The 17,850-nt window shown below is 43.2% G+C and overlaps 1 protein-coding gene and 1 long non-coding RNA gene across 12 annotated transcripts in view; one reads left to right on the plus strand and one right to left on the minus strand.

Moving 5' to 3' along the window:
• Positions 1-17,850, minus strand: part of LOC120538021 — a 28,976-nt gene that overhangs the window by 10,530 nt on the left and 596 nt on the right. Inside the window, exon 2 of the long non-coding RNA XR_005635427.1 lies at positions 14,193-14,338. This is a non-coding gene — a long non-coding RNA (uncharacterized LOC120538021). The remainder of the gene's footprint in view (positions 1-14,192; positions 14,339-17,850) is intronic.
• ralgapb (Ral GTPase activating protein non-catalytic subunit beta) overlaps positions 17,378-17,850 on the plus strand; it is a 111,195-nt gene continuing 110,722 nt past the window's right edge. For 6 of the 11 annotated variants that reach the window (XM_039767375.1, XM_039767376.1, XM_039767379.1 and 3 more), the window contains exon 1: positions 17,379-17,601. The gene's annotated coding sequence lies outside the window, so the exon portion shown is untranslated. Of the gene's footprint in view, positions 17,602-17,850 lie in introns of all 11 variants that reach the window. The other 5 variants (XM_039767377.1, XM_039767381.1, XM_039767384.1 and 2 more) reach the window with 2 other exon arrangements.

Below are 17,850 nucleotides of genomic sequence, written 5' to 3' on the forward strand. Positions count from 1 at the left end.
AGAAACGGGTGTCTACTGTCCCGATCGTGACGTTGGGCTGTGCGTAGGCGACTGTCACACTAGGGCCGTGTATTAAATCTGCATCAGACCTGCCCTGCCGTAACGATGTCGGCTTTTTGGTATTGTTGAAAAAAAAAAAAGAAGTTTTTTCCGGGGGGTAAACATAAGGAGGCTACACGGGCCCATCGACCAGATGCCCTTACTTTTTTAACCCATGCTTCTCTCGTCCTCTACAGGGATAAGACGCTAACGCCCCGAGGTCACAAGCCCACATCAATTCAATGAATACAAGCATAAAAGTGAATGGAGATATAAAACATTAAAATTGCAAAGGTGGGCTAACCCTCGAATAATCAACATTTTAATTGTTGAAAAAAAACCAACCTTTTTTGGCTCATTTTTTTTTTTTCCAGTGGTAAACACAACGCTAAGGAGGCGACGCACAGGATGAGGTTTTTTTCCCCTTTAGCTCAGGGGTCTCCAACCTTTTTTCCCCTGAGATTTACTTTTACAAAACGAAAATGGCCGACAGCACCTCATGTTTTCTGACGTTTATTCTCATCGCTTATTTCAACCTGAAACAACAAACTGAATAAGTTTGTTTTGCCTGAACATTTACATTTTGGTGTCCACAACTCACATTTTGCATTAAAACATCACAAAAAATATTGAGTTCACCTGCAAGTGCCTTTTATTCATTTTCTAGTGGATCTCACACTATTGAATTAAAACATGAAGGCTGTCAAAACAAAACAATGCAATTCCAAATCCACAGATCTGACTTCTTCATTTGTCATTTTGTCACATGTCACTGTGTCACTTTATTCACAGGTCCAGTCGCACGTGTGACGTGTTGTTCAGTTGGTCAGATGACTGGCACTGAGGTGTGTGGTGGTGTGGAGCCACTCCGGTTCACTCTTATGGAGTCATTTCAATGTTCGTCTGTCAGTCGTGTTCTGAAATTTGATTTCATGACATTCATGTCAGACTCACAGAGGAATGGAGACCCAAACAAAGCAGACATTTTCAGAGCTGCTTGGTGAAGATTCTTCTAGTTATCAGGCTCTACTAAGCTCCAGAAATGCCGGGAATGCTGCACATTATTTTGAAGGTCTACTAATATGACCAGTAATGGCGCACTGCTGTAACGATAACGTGCCGTGAATCCACTTGACTTGATCATTCCTAGTTTTCCTCCTCTTTCTCTGTACGTTTACCATTCATTTGCTCAGAGGTTGATGCGCTTGCTGCTTCCTGATCAGCTCTTCTTTTCTCCACCCTATAGCGGCCCGATTCTTCTCTTTCTTTCGCATCTTTTCGCATTAAAACTGATTAAGTCAGAGTTTGTGTTGCAATTACTTAGTACGTTTTCTTTAATTTTTCACTTAAGCTGGCTTTTAAGTGTTCAATCTGCCTCAAGAATGATTTAAGATAAGAAGCGGTAGGGGAAAGGACAGCAAAGGTGATGGGGAATGAGAACGGTTCTCTTACGCATGCGCCGCACAGCCGCCCTGCGGGCCCCTGCTGAGAGTTGATTCTACAATAAAATAAAAATAAAAAGAGGAATAACCTTGGAGTTAAATCATCACCCGAAAGCGGACAGTAGGCGTCATGTATTACACGTGTACCAAATTTCAGGTCAAACGGTTTACGAGCTACAGGTGATTTAAAATCCTGGACAGACAAACAGACAGCCACGGTAGAGCTGACATAAAATCCAATGTCTGTCTGTCTGTCCACTTTCCACGAAAGAACTATATAACGGATTTAGATCGGGTTTTTTTGTTTTTGGTTTTTTTTTTTTTTGTATAATTTACTTAAACATTACGGTTGATTTTGCGACCTCTCTCATTTCGCTGTGTATCAGAGTTCGCTTGCGGTACCGATTTATTTGCGCGAATCCTGCCTTCCTCACTCACTCGCCAGCTTCAGGGTGTGTGCCTTAACTCCGCATAGCTAGCGAACGACAGAACAATTAAATTCAGCTTTGTTTGATATTTAAAATAAAGTGTTACCGAGGTCTTGTGGAGTTCGAGTCCGGATATTCTCTTACGTGTCTGCCACATTGAAAAAGACAGATTGCAATTCAGATTGTGGATCGTGATTTGTTGGTAAAAGGATCGTGATATGACTTTTTGGACAGATCGCCCACCCTTAATTTGACTAATCAAGTTTTCAAATTTATGTCGGACTCATTAACCCTTTGGCGAGCTACTTGGAAAGGGCAGGCGAGCTACAGCGACGTGTTGGAGACCCCTGCCTGAGATGGTTTTCCTCCTTTAGAATAAGGCCGGTCTTACTGAAACTTGCTTTAAATTATGCAAGGAAGGCGCCCCAGAAGTGTGAGGTATAACTGCCACATCACTATGTATATAAAATTCAATGTCTGTCTGCTTTTCACGACTGAACTACATCACGGATTTAGGTCAGATTTTTTTTCTGTAATTTCCTTGAACATTCCAGTGCGGATTTTGTGACTTCTCTCATCGCGCCAAGTATCACAGTTCGGTTGCGGCACCGGTTTATTCGCACGAATCCGACAGGGGAAGGGGAAGCGGGACCTCAGGAGTAGGGAGCCGTGCCGGGCCCTCCTCACTCACTCACTCACTCACTCGCCAGCCTCTGCTCGAGTCGCTTTACCTCTCGCCACGTGTTGGAGCGCACCTCGCCTCCACTTAGCACTTACTGTACCTGTTTGTTCAGCAGACATTATCATCTTGAGATTGTTAAAGAGTAACGTTTGACGTTTTTGAGAGAGAGAGAGATCACAGCTACGTGTGTTTTAGAGGGTAGCTGCTGATTGCTGATATCACGGCCACCTGCTCTTCACCCCACACGGGAGACGCTCTCCCGCCAGAGCTGAACACGATCAGATAAACGATGATGACGTTTGACGCTGGAGCGCACCGACCTTCCACTTGGCCACGGATACCTTGCCTGGTTTTTACACAGCTACATTCTGTCCCCGATAGCAAAACCAAAAATATTGTCTATCAAGAGGCCCTCAATAGCCATCAATATAAATTCTTCTCAATACAAATTATTATTTTGTATTGATTTTTAAAGTTGGTCCTGTTTCACTACTATGTAGGCGGAGCCGTAGGGGACAGCTAGTTAATAAGAAGAATACTTTACATTTATATAGCGTTTTTCTCTTTACGCAAAGTGTCCTGAACGCTGGGATGTCCTGGAATGTGAACCCACAATCTCCTCGAGTGTCCTTCCCATTCCGCGTGATGCCCGCCCGAGGCCCCGCCCCCTACTGTAAAGTTACATACGGGATACAAACCTGCTCTGGGCTGCTGAAATGCAATTAGAAGGAATTCAACAAATCGCACCTATCATTTAGAGCGGCTCCGGAAGGGGTGGCAGCCGGGTGGAATGGGGGTTTATTGGGCAAAGGGTGTACAGAGAGGCCTTCATCTTTTCCAAGCTTGCTGTTCTCTTTCATGCTCAGCAAAGGATTCACCAACAGTGGCTCCTCGGGCATCATGTGCCCTTGTACCATGTGAGGAAGGAGCAGCTGCAAAGAGTGTCTGCCATGGTGAGTTGCCTAATGGGAACGAGATGCTGGTTTATCAGCACTTGCCTTTCATATAAAAAAACAGAAGGAGAGGAGAGCAAAAAAAAAAAAATATACAGTAAGAAAAAAGACGACAAATTGAAAGAAATCAAGCAACACAAGAGGCACCAGTGCCCTCTGCTGGCTAACCTGTTCAATGAAAAAGCAGTCTGACTTTGATCCACTGGAAAAAAAGAGAACAGATAGATAGATGGAAAGGCGCTATATAATAGAGGGAAAGGCCCGATAGATGGATAGATAGATAGATAGATAGATAGATAGATAGATAGATAGATGAATGAAAGGCACTATAGGAAATTTTATATATATTCTAATAGATAGATAGATAGATGGATAGATACTTTATTAATCCCAAGGGGAAATTCACATATCTATTATATAAAAAAAATCCTGTGACGCAACAAGACTTTTTGGAAGATTTGTTCAAGTCCCGCCCTCCTTTCAACCATAGAAAGCCACGCCCACAGTCCTCTTACCTCTCATTCGTGTGAATACTTTTGACAGACACAGTTCCTGCTCTCTCAGCTCTTATAAATTTTTATGTTTTCCTCACTTTAAGTTCCCAATTAAAGAAGACGCATTATGTCCAAATCTTATTGAAGAATTTCATTACGAAGGGTTGTCAACAGAAAAAGTGAGTACACAGGCAATCCTAGCACCGAGAAATGATGAAGTCAAAGGAATTAACACAAAACATGTCCATCAGTTACACGTCATATTGGTTAAATGCGTATCAATAGACTCTTTTGAAGCAGTTGGTGGTGATGGTGCGGAAGATGAAAACATCAACTTAAAATATCACGTAGAATATCTACAACCGTTAACACCGTCTGGTCTTCTACCGCACGAATTACTGTTGAAAGAAGGACGTGTCCAAGAAAGGTAATGCAGTCCATCTGCAGGGATAACTTTAGACACCAAAGGAGATCTTGATATGCCATTCATATTAAAACGTTAACAGTTTCCCATTAGAATAGACAACTGAAAAATCACAGGGACAAACAGACAAATAGAGAGAAAGAAACGATATTCACTCACGGGCAGTTATACGTTGCATTGTCACAATGAATGTCCAAACACAGAATCACAATTCAATGCAATATTTATGAAAATTTTATTCAAAAAATTGTTTTTACTGAAGTTTTACAGTAAAAGTTTAAAAAGTATTTGCGTGTTAATTTCAAAGACAAACAGAACGAAAACGTATAACGCAATGAATGACTAACGCAACATAAATCATGATTTACTTTCAAAAGATTCCATTTTAATCTTTTTTAATATGGTTATTTACTGTAATGTAAAATAGTTAGTAAATTGTACATCCGCATCCCCATATGCGAGCGGAAAAACCGCAAAGAGGCTAGTGGGTAGCACAGGCACAGGGGTTGGTGCGCAAAGCGAGCAGGGGGCAAAGCCCCCTAGTGTGTGTGTTTGTGTGTGTGTATATATACAGTGCATCCGGAAAGTATTCCCAGCGCATCACTTTTTCCACATTTTGTTATGTCACAGCCTTATTCCAAAATAAATTAAATTCATTTTTTTCCTCAGAATTCTCCCCATAATGACAACATGAAAAAAGTTTACTTGAGATTTTTGCAAATTTATTAAAAATAAAAAAAACCCATGTACATAAGTATTCACAGCCTTTGCTCAATACTTTGTTGATGCACCTTTGGCAGCAATTCCAGCCTCAAGTCTTTTTGAATATGATGCCACAAGCTTGGCACACCTATCCTTGGCCAGTTTCGCCCATTCCTCTTTGCAGCACCTCTCAAGCTCCATCAGGTTGGATGGGAAGCGTTGGTGCACAGCCATTTTAAGATCTCTCCAGAGATGTTCAATCGGATTCAAGTCTGGGCCACTCGAGGACATTCACAGAGTTGTCCTGAAGCCACTCCTTTGATATCTTGGCTGTGTGCTTAGGGTCGTTGTCCTGCTGAAAGATGAACCGTCGCCCCAGTCTGAGGTCAAGAGCGCTCTGGAGCAGGTTTTCATCCAGGATGTCTCTGTACATTGCTGCAGTCATCTTTCTCTTTATCCTGACTAGTCTCCCAGTTCCTGATGCTGCCACCACCATGCTTCACTGTAGGGATGGTATTGGCCTGGTGATGAGCGGTGCCTGGTTTCCTCCAAACGTGACGCCTGGCATTCAATCTTTGTCTCATCTGACCAAAGAATTTTGTTTCTCATGGTCTAAGAGTCCTTCAGGTGCCTTTTGACAAACTCCAGGCGGGCTGCCATGTGCCTTTTACTAAGGAGTGGCTTCTGTCTGACCACTCTACCATACAGGCCTGATTGGTGGATTGCTGCAGAGATGGTTGTCCTTCTGGAAGGTTCTCCTCTCTCCACAGAGGACCTCTGGAGCTCTGACAGAGTGACCATCGGGTTCTTGGTCACCTCCCTGACTAAGGCCCTTCTCCCCCGATTGCTCAGTTTAGATGGCCGGTCAGCTCTAGGAAGAGTCCTGGTGGTTTTGAACTTCTTCCACTTACGGATGATGGAGGCCACTGTGCTCATTGGGACCTTCAAAGCACCAGAAATTTTTCTGTATCCTTCTCCAGATTTGTGCCTCAAGACAATCCTGTCTTGGAGGTCTACAGACAATTCTTTTGACTTCATGTTTGGTTTGTGCTCTGACATGAACTGTCAACTGTGGGACCTTCTATAGACAGGTGTGTGCCTTTCCAAATCATGTCCAGTCAACTGAATTGACCACAGGTGGACTCCAATGAAGCTGCAGAAACATCTCAAGGATGATCAGGGGAAACAGGATGCACCAGAGCTCAATTTGGAGCTTCATGGCAAAGGCTGTGAATACTTATGTACATGTGCTTTCTCAGTTTTTTAAATTTTAATAAATTTGCAAAAACTTCAAGTAAACTTTTTTCACGTTGTCATTATGGGGTGTTGTGTGTAGAATTCTGAGGAGAAAAATGAATTTAATCCATTTTGGAATAAGGCTGTGACATAACAAAATGTGGAAAAAGTGATGCGCTGTGAATACTTTCAGGATGCACTGTATATATATATATATACATACACAAACACTGTTCAATATAATTAAGTAAACATTCAAATCAGACATCGATCTCGATGAACAATATACTCAAGTGTTAAATCTTTACTGAGTAATCTTGTGTAATTCATTGAGAAGAAAATGATACAAGAACAGTCAATGGAAATCAAAATCACTAAGCCACTGAAGGCTGAATTTCATGACGACAGTGTGACTCAGTCGTGTGTGTGGCCCCCACATGCCTGTATGGACCCCTGACAACACCTGCTCCTGATGAGTTGGCAGATGGTCTCCTGGGGGTTTCTTCTCAGACCTGATCAGAGCATCAGTGAGCCCCTGGACAGTCTGTGGTGCTACTTGGTGGCGTCAGATACACCGATACACAACGGTCTAGGGGTTCTCAGGTGGATTCAGGTGAACAGCCAAGTTCTTTAGGAACGTGCCGGCCAGTCAATATCATCAATGCCTTTGTCATCCAGGAATTGGCTACACACTCTGGGCACGAGGCTGGTCCTACACTAGGAGGTACCCAGAGCCCACCGCACCAGCGTAAGGTCTGACAGCAGCTCTGAGGATTTCATCCCAGTACCTAACAGCAATCAGGATTCCATAACCTAGCATGTAGAGGTCTGTGCCACCCTCCAAGGATATGCCTCCCCAGACCATCACTGACCCTCTGCCAAACCAGTCATGCTGGTTGATGTTGCAGGCTGCCTAACATTCATCATGGTGTCTCCAGACTCTGTCATGTCTGTCACATGTGCTCAGTGTGAACCTGCTGTTATCTGTGAAGAGGATGGGGCACCAATGGTGGACCTGCCAGTTATGTATTCTCTGGCGAATGCCACTCAAGCTGTCAGCTCAGGTCCCACTAGAGGCCCTCATGTCATCCTCATGGAGTCTGTTAATGACACTTTGGTCAGAAACATGTATGCTCTCAGTATTGACAAGGACATTATTAAAATGCAAAACTAGAGAAGAATCAGTCAAGGAGGATCAGAAGAGAGCAACTGTCTGTGACCACCGTTCCCTTTTTTGGGGGGTTTGTGTTGCTGCTGCCTCTCCAGTGCCCCTGTTGTCCGTCATGTTATTCTGAGTGAGCTTGTTTTCCAGTTTAGCTCTGTAAGCTTTCTTTCCTTCACTCAGCCAGCAGGTGGTGAGATTCCTACAGACCCCAGGCAGCATGGTGGGCATCCACGTCATCATGTCTCCAACTGAATCATTTATGAAGGCCCTCAGAGAACTGGCAGGCCTCATTGTGCTCATGGAACAAAAGGGGATGACGAAGTTGTGCCCTGATCGACGTAGCACTTGGGATGCTATTGTATTTGGCAGATTCTCTCGTTTGTTCCTTATCCTGACAATCTTATACTCCTGACATATTCTGTGCCTTTGGGTGAAGATGTGTCTGAATAAAGACAACCCCTCCAAAGTAGCCCCCGAAGGGGGGCTCTAGTTAATAATTCTATACTTTGACTTGCCTAGAGGGGAACATGGGTAAGAGCGTGGGGTCCGTCGGGTGAGAAGCAGCAGAGCGTGCCCCAAGTATGCCAGGAATATGTCCATACCCTCTTACTGTGCAAGTGTTTGCAGCCAGGCATGTAGTGGTGTGATAGGTGGAGCCCTCGCTTGATGGCACCCTCTAACATCAGCGACCTCGTGGCTCACAACTCTTTTCAGGTGCAGAATTCCATTCCAACCAATGTATCGGGCCAGAAGGAAATGGAGAAGCCAAGAATGACCAACAAGGGGTCGACGAAGAGGGGCACCCATCTAGCATCTGTGCCTGATGTCCTCTGATTCTGTCCATCTTATTGTGCTCCACACTAACATGCAGTCTACGGGTGACAGCAGGGCCTTCAGCTGTAAAGTATCTATCTATCTATCTATCTATCTATCTATAGTGCTTTGGAATGACCTCCGGAAATGAATGAGATCAGCGGACTCAATTTATTCTTTTAAAAATAACAAAAAACGTAAAACTCATCAGTTCAGGAAGGCAAATACGAGGTGTGATCAAAAAGTCCGGTGGATGTTGATGCCGAGCACCATCTAAGAGCAACGCAGAACAATTCAATGACATGTCCATCCTAGAGCCGAGTTTGTGATGACGTACAACTCGTTTGGTACGGTCAGTCGTTTGTGAGCCACTGTTGATCGTTAATAACGGATATCGAGCAACACATTAACATGAAATTTCATTTCAAATTGCAAAAAAGCTCAGGAAACCCATCAGATTTTAAAATCGGTTTATGGTGACCATAGACATATATAGAGAGACGCCGCATTCACTGTGTTGCGCAGTCGACACGATACGTCAGTGCGTCTACCATATTGCAAGTGGCAAAAGTGCCATTTAAACTAATACAGGTAGACGTGGAAACCGGGTTTTGTGATGAAAAAACAATATCATTTAAAATAGTATCGTTTACATACAACAGATTTGGGTGAATCGTTTACATGCAGTTATTTATATCCATTTATACACTAATAATGGCAATTATTTAATAATAATTATTATTATTAAATAATTCCTCTCATATAAGTAACATTTCTCGGACTGCCTTCTTCCATCTCTGAAACATTTCTAGACTTCGTCCTGTTCTTACCAACACAGCACTGAAGTATCAGTTAATACCCGAGTCACCTCACCTATAGATTACTGTAATGCTATTCTATTTGGAGTCCCACAAAAACGTATCCATCGCTTACAACTTCTTCAAAATTCTCCTGCCAGTATAATAACCTGCTGTTCTAAATCCACTGAACATATCACACCGATTCTCTCTTGACGTCACTGGCTCCCTGTTAATTACAGAATACGATACACAATCCCGCTCTGAACGTTTAAAGCTCTCCACACCTCGCTGATCTCCTCCAGACTGACACTCCTCTCGCTCACTCAGATCCTCCTCTGCAGCTCGACTTTCTGTACCACACGTCAGACTCAGTGCTCTGGGAGCTCGAGTGTCTCTCCTGGTGCTCCTCAACTCGGGAATTCTCTTCCCTCTCTTATACGTCAGCTCGATTCTATAGCACATTTTAAAACTGCCATACCGATTGTGAATTTCGCACTGTTACTGCCAGTTATCTTTGTTTGTTTGCTAATTATTGCTTTTTGATTTATCATTCTCTTGTTTTAATTTTACTAATGTTGTTTCATTTTATTATAGTACTAGGGTGTTGTACTGTGTTAGCCATTATGAATGTAGAGAAAACCCAAGCAAAATGACACCTTTTATTGGCTAACTGAAAAGATTACTAGCTAGCCAATAAAAGGTGTCATTTTGCTTGGCTTTAATTTTATTGTAAGGTGACCTTGAGTGCTAAGATTATAAAACAGGATTTTCTAATGGCCAAATATAACAAAAACAATTGTTCAGCCTTACCTATGAAATGTAATCCCCCGGGATCTGGTTTGGAGCGTACAGCGGTTTGTACAATCCCAAGCAGCACATTATCCATTACTGTATTTCACCCCACAGCAGTGCCACTCGCAATATGGCGGTGACGTTGATGTACAAAGCTGCTGGTCACGCGGCATTTAGTAATTCTATGTCTATGATGGTGACACTGCAGTGACAATTAAGACTGCTTACAAGTGGTTTGATCGATTTCCTCATGGATCTGACTCGGCTGAAGACGAGAAAAGATCAGGATGTCCTTCAACATTAGCAACAAAGGAAAATGTTGAAGCGGTTTCATTCTTCATCGTGACAACGCTCCCTTCTTGTACGACAATTTCTGTCGAATAAAAACATTACGCCATGTCCGGATCTGGCACCGTGCGAATTCTGGCTGCTCCCAAAATTGAAAATGGCCGTGAAAGGCAAACGATTTCAATCCATTGAGATCACCCAAGCAACCAAATAAAGACCCTCTTGAAAGAAAACTTCCAGAACGGCTTCGCAAGGTAGGAGGAGCATTGGGAGAAGTGCATTCAAAGTGGAGGAGAGTATTTTGAGGGGGACTAGTGGTTGTAAATCCTTCACTGCAATAAACGTTTCTTTTTTACAACATTCACCGTATTTTTTGATCGCACCTCGTACATACACGTTATTATTTTCACAAACTGTGCGCTTCATGATTATTAAACCTTCGATTGGGGAAGTTTATTTAGAAGAAGTACGGCTTGTCGGGTCTAACGTTCCTCAGCTTGCCAGGCCACGGGTCTCGGTGGTCCCGGGTGAGTGGGTCACTTCACCAGCCTGTGCTCCAATTGGAAAAATCAAAAGAAATGGAACCAATCACATCTCAAATGTTGTAAGTCACCACCTGCTTGAAGACTTCAATCCAATAAGAAATATCAAGTCTCGAAAGAGAATAAAACAAGACTGGAGGTCTCATCGAGTATACTGTGCTTTTCAAACCAAATTCTCCATTTTGTCCCCTTTGACCGCAGTTGTATCTTATGTCTCATTTTTGTCTAAAGCTGTTTCTTCGGGAGGAGTTCTAGGAGAGACATCTGTGATAAAATCGATTCTTCAATGAAACATAAATGAGAAGGGAAAGGAAAGCAACCTTTACGATTTTGTAATAATTGTTTCTGTGCAGGGCAGCGCGGTTGCGCAGTGGGTAGCGCTGCTGCCTCGCAGTTAGGAGACCCGGGTTTGCTTCCTGGGTCCTCCCTGCGTGGAGTTTGCATGTTCTCCCCGTGTCTGCGTGGGTTTCCTCCCACAGTCCAAACACATGCAGGTTAGGCGCATTGGCAATTCGAAATTGTCCCTAGTGTGTGCGTGTGCCCTGTGGTGGGCTGGCGCCCTGCCCGGGGTTTGTTTCCTGCCTTATGCCCTGTGATGGCTGGGATTGGCTCCAGCAGACCCCCCGTGACCCTGTAGTTAGGATATTGCGGGTTGGATAATGGATGGATGTTTCTGTGCAGAATTAGGATCAGCTGTGGACTCGTTTTGGTTTTGTCAGAGCCGCAGAATTCAATTCTGGTGTTTGATTTTTTTTTTTTGATTCTCCTAATATTTTCAGAGTCGTATCATTTTGTTTTATGAATTTTGTCTGCCATTTTGAATTTGATACGATCGGTGCTACTTTTCTAAACCTTTGTCAGGTCTTTTTGAAACACTCACTGAATTTTTTGATCACGCCTCGTAACTTAACCTGACATTCTGCTCCTTCTTTAAGTTTACCCCTCTGTCCAGATGCTTTGGATAAGTCGTGTGTGTGTGTGTGTGTGTATTATATCACAAAGGATGCTATTTGTTCAGGCTTTTCTTTTAGTATTAAATTTAGTATTTTAGTTTAGTTTATTTTATTCTATTTAATGCTTCATATATCCTGTATTTATCTGTTGTGGTATTCGATGGAGAAAATATTTCTGCCCAGTGTTACATATACACTGCTGTTTCTCTCTCTGAGACTCTGTGAAGCACCTTGAGCATAGGAAAGGTGCTATATAAATAAAATGTACTGCTATTATTATTATTAATACACAGCAAAAGATCTACACAGCTCTGCCTCAGCTCCCATGCCCAAGATGGCCAGCCTGGTATCATCTTCTATTCTCAGTTGCCAGGCGATCACAGCAGCACCTTTACAGAGCTGACAGAGGCAGAGGGAACTCCAGTCCTGTTTCCTGATTGTGGAGTGGAGTGGCTGCCTTACCAGCTGTTTCTAAGGACATAGTGCCATCTAGTGACATCTTGTGGCTCGACAGCGCTTCGAGCTTGTCATTTCCTAGGTTTTTTACGGCCCACCTGCTGCCCTCATCTCTGGGCCACACAACAAGGGAATAAAAAATACTATGAGCCCTAATGACACTCACTCTTCTGCAGAGTTACTGCCGCTGACAGGCCAGAAAGTTAACAGCAGCATGGAGACGGTAATGGGTCTATGAAAGTGCGCACAGGAAACTGAGTGAGCAACCGCATGTCCACCTGGGACATTTCTAGCCTTTAAAGAGGCTTTTAAAGAGACCGTTTAATTGTCACTGGGCCCTAAGCAGATGCTTTGTTTGGTCAGGATGTACAGTGAATGGTGCTATAATCAAGGCTGGATGAAAGGTACTGGCACTTGTGATGGTTTTTATCCACAAAAGGTCCAATTCTGCCCAATGTCCTCTTATATAGCACACTTCTCTGTACAAGCCCAGAGTACTAAAAACCAGTGCTAAAACAAAAGAAACATTCAATATCACAAAACAGCATGTAATTGAAAAACACCAATACCAACAGACACACGTTTATTATACAGGATGATTACAGTAAATCCTTAAAGTGCCTAAAATAGACAAACAGACAGGTAAGGCACTATGTGATAGATAGATAGATAGATAGATAGATAGATAGATAGATAGATAGATAGATAGATAGATAGATAGATAGATTTGAAAGACACTATATAATAGATAGATAGATAGATAGATAGATAGATAAAGAAAGGCACTATATAATAGACAGACAGATAGATGAACGGACGGACAGCTAGATAGATAGACAGACAGACAAACTGATAGATAGATAGATAAAGGACATATTCTTCTTCTTCTTTCGGCTGCTCCCATTAATGGTCGCCACAGCAGATCATCATCTTCCATATCTTTCTGTCGTCGTCATCTTGTTCTGTCACACCCTTCACCTGCATGTCCTCTCTCACCACATCCATAAACCTCCTATTCGGGCTTCCTCTTCTCCTCTTCCCTGGCAGCTCTATCCTTAGCATCCTTCTCCCAATATACCCAGCACCTCTCCGCTGCACATGTCCAAACCAATGCACTCTCGCCTCTCTGACTTTGTCTACCAACCGTCCAATCTGAGCTGACCCTCTAATGTCCTCATTTGTAATCCTGTTCATCCTCGTCACACTAAATGCAAATCTTAGCATCTTTAACTCTGCCACCTCCAGCTCAGACTCCTGTGCCATCATCGCCAACCCATATAACATAGCTGGTCTCACTACCGTCCTGTAGATCTTCCCTTTCACTCTTGCTGATATCTGTCTGTCACAAATCACTCCTGACACTCTTCTCTACCCACTCCACCCTGCCTGCACTCTCTTCTTCACTTCTCTTCCACAATCCCCATTACTCTGTACTGTTGATCTCAAGTATTTAAACTCATTCACTTTCATCAACTCTACTCCCTCATCCTCACCACTGCACTGACCTCCCTCTCATTCACACACATGGATTCTGTCTCGGTGGTCCTACTGGCCTTCATTCCTCTCCTCTCATATCTCCACCTCTCCAAGGTCTCCTCAACCTGCTCCCTACTTTACTTACAGATCACAATGTCATCAGCAAACATCACAGTCCACGGGGACTCCTATCTAATCTTGTCTGTCAGCCTGTCCATCACCATTACAAATAAGAAAGGGCTCAGAGCCGACCCCTGATGTAATCCCACCTCCAACCTGAATGCGTCCGTCGCTCCTACTGCAGACTTCCCCACAGTCACACTTTCCTCGTACATATCCTGTACAACTCTTTCAGTTTTGCACAGACGACTTTGGTTCTCAAGTCACAATTCTAGGCAGTGTGTCGGCCTCTGTGTGGTCTGACCTTCATTCATGAATTATATTTTTTGGCTAATTAATGATCATTACAATGAAGGTGTTCAGTAAAGGTAAGATAACTGTACTGACCTGTTACCTGTAAGAGACTGAAGATGGTATTCCTCACAGAATGGCACTGAATGCAATTTGAAGGTTGCCAAGGTTGCTTCACTCCCCTGCACGGAGGCCTTGGGTGATTCTCAGTAAGTCACTGCATCAGCCACATTGCATTTCACCTTAATAAATAAAAGAGGCAGAAAACAATGGCCAAATATTAAAGTCTTGAATGGAGCAAAGGGTCAAATGCCAGCAAATCTGTCATACCAAATTATCAAAATGTTAATCAAAATGCGAAGTTGATACAACAGGCAAAAACAATGGCACTTAAACAACCTGAATCACTAACTCCTATACCAAGTTACCATGTGTACGATGGAATTCCTACTTGGATGATCCCCTCGGTACCGTTGTCATAAATACAATAATATCAACAATGACACACACAAATGTATATGCAGCCTGCAATATTTAGAGTGTGTATGTACATGTGAATATACTGTATATATATATATATATATAGTAATAAAAATGAGTCGGAGACATCATAAAGATTTGGGGCAGACATCCGTATAATTGAATCAGCTGCAAAAAGTAGTTTTAAATAGCACGAGGTGCTTAGTTCAGAGTCCAGAACAGAACTGCCTGTACTGAGGCAAGATGGCAGTTTTAAAGGGTTGGAAGGGAAATGATGTCATCTATGCCGGAACTGGGAGTGGTGTCCTTGTGCCCGAAAGTGACATCATCCTTGGGGCCGGCAACAGGCAGGATTTCCCGGAAAAGGTCTGCAAAGGACTGAGAGAGAAAGTCAGTACACTCCGCCACCCCCTGGCCTGGCGTAGAACTACTAGTGTTTAGGCCCTTCAGCTGATTCCCATGCAAACGTGTGTGACAATATATATATATATATATATATATATATATATATATATATATGTGTGTGTGTGTATATATTGTATATAACTAGCCATCCTCTGAGGCTTCGCCCGCGTAGAAGTGAAACAGGACAGTGAGGAGGGCCCTGCCCGGCTTCCCACTCCTGATGTCACACTTCCCCCTTCATAGCAAACTATGATTCTTCAGCGCGATGAGAGAAGTCACAAAATCAACCGGAATGTTCAAGCAAATTCTCGAAAAAAAGCCTGATCTAAATCTGTTAAGTAGTTCTCTCATTTGCTAGCTAAACGGATGTAAGATACACCCCGAGGCTGGCACGTGAGTAAGGGCCCCACCCCTCTTAGTCTCTCTCAGATTTGTGCAAATAAATCGGTACTGCAAGCAAACTATGATACTTAGCGTGATGAAAGAAGTCGCAAAATCAACCGGAATGTTCAAGCAAATTCTCAAAATAAATCCGATCTAAATCCATAGTTCTCTTGTGAAAAGTGAATGAGAGCGAGATGAGAGAAGTAGCAGTAGTAGTAGAAGTCGCAAAATCAACCGGAATGTTTAAGCAAATTATAGACAAAAACAAATCTAAAGTAAGTAGTTTGTTCATTCGCTAGCTAAGTGGATGTAAGACATGCCTGAGGCTGGCGCGTGAGTGAGTAGGGCCCCGCCCACTTCCTCTTACTCTTGGCCTCTCTCGGATTCACGCAAATAAATAGGTACCGCAAGCGAGCTATGATACTTAGCGTGATGAAAGAAGTTGCAAAATCAACCAGAATGTTCAAGCAAATTAGAAAAAAACAAATCTAAAGTAAGTAGTTCGCTCATTCGCTAGCTAAGTGGATGTAAGACACGCCCCTAGGCTGGCGTGTGAGTGAGTAGGGCCCCGCCCACATCCTCCTCCCCTGGGACTGCTGCGTCTCTCAGATTCACGAAAATAAATAGGTACCGCAAGCGAACTATGATAGCATGATGAAAGAAGTTGCAAAATCAGCCGGAATGTTTTCAAGCAAATTCTCGAAAAAAACCTGAACTGAATCCATAGTTCTCTCGTGAAAACTGGACAGAAAGACAAACAGAGAGACACTGGATTTTTTATATTTTGAGATATACACAGTAAAACCTCAATTATCCATCAGGGGTTGGGGCCGAGGCCATAAAGGAGAAGTGAAAAGACAGACAACAGAACAAGTACTTTAAAAATGATATACAGTAGATTAGTGAATAGTCATATCTATTTACAAAGCAAAATATAACATAGTACTGTATTCACAAAATTAAACTAATTCATAGAATATTGTAATGACCAGCGTAATAAGGAAACACAAGTCAGAGGTGCTGGAGTTTTGCACGTTTTACTTGGAGTCTTTGCTCCGTAACAAACGGTGCCCCGTCTTACACTCCATTATCTGGGTTACGGCGCACAACTGCAAATCAATGAAAGAACGTTTTCCCTACCAATCAGTTTATCTCCTGCCACTCACTCCTGATTACTGTCTCCTGACTCCCTACTTCCTTCTGCTGCACCTTCCTTTTTCTCCTAACTTTTCCTGTCACTCGCCTCCTAACAGAAACCCTTCAGCCAGTTCCATCACTTACAGCATTCATTACACACTTTCTGCTCACCCAACAGCACATGTCACCATATATTAACAAAACATAATGTAACAGAATTTAAAAAGGAAATTACAAAGGCAGATCAGCAGAATATTTAATGGGCTTGAATGAGATTAGTACTCCCACTATTACTCTTTTGTTTTCTATATGTGTTTCTATTTATATTTCTGCTCATTGCATTCAGTCAATTGCCTCAATTATGTGACATGTGGTATGGGATTCAGTGGTGGTAAATCGATTGCAATGGTTTCTCTTATTAACATTTCAAAAGTGAGCCATGGGAGCTGACCATTAGGATACTGAAGGAGTGGCTGCTGAAAATGGGCCTTTGCAATCACATGTGAATAACAAATCTGAAAAAACAAAATCAGTCATTTCAAGCAAAAGTCATTAGCAACACCAGTAAAGAATTTGCTATAAAGTATCTTGATAAAAACGTATGAATTTCTGTCAAAAACATTCACATTTCTGGCTGATTCCAAACTGTAATGCACTTATACCGTTAGTGACAATAAAGAACATTTTAACAGTGTAAAAGCTATTAATACTTCATATTAAGGCAGTAAAAGTCCGCTCATCTTCACGACTGCTTTCCAGCAGCGCGTAACCCGCCTCGGGGCACACGCATCTTGACGCTGCTCGATTTGCGCCGCGCATGCGCAACCATTGCTGTTTGCATTGTGACTGTTGGTTTGTGTTGCGACACTTCCGATCGCTTGACGGCACTGGACGCTTGCGTTCGGCTACTCTCGGCAATCTGCGACGGTTTCCGATTCCCGCGGCATTGGTGCCGGACTCCGCCGGACGGAGACTGGGCGGGAGAGCAGCGTCGGTGTTCTGGCAACTATGGTGCTGGCCAGCAGTCCGGGACTGTAAAGAAGAAAAGCCTAAGCCGCGGGAGGGCGGTCTGCTATGACAGGCGGTCCTGTTTCTGCAGGTAAAGCGTGCGAGCGTGTCGCAGGTCGCTGTCTCCTGCATTGCGGCCTTGCTCGTCTACGGCCACGGGGCTCGAGTCAGTGGGTTGTCAGAAGAGAGTGCAGGCAACTTGGCGATATCTTGTACACATTGTAGCTCCAGGCGGTGCTTGAAAGCGAGAAATGCGACAGAGCCTACAGCATCTTCTCACATTTCATCGTGTCGACTGAGGCGCCTGTCTTTCGGAGGGTTGTTTGTGTTGCTGCGTGTG

The sequence above is a fragment of the Polypterus senegalus genome, chromosome 10, assembly GCF_016835505.1.
Source record: "Polypterus senegalus isolate Bchr_013 chromosome 10, ASM1683550v1, whole genome shotgun sequence".
Lineage (NCBI taxonomy): Eukaryota > Metazoa > Chordata > Cladistia > Polypteriformes > Polypteridae > Polypterus > Polypterus senegalus.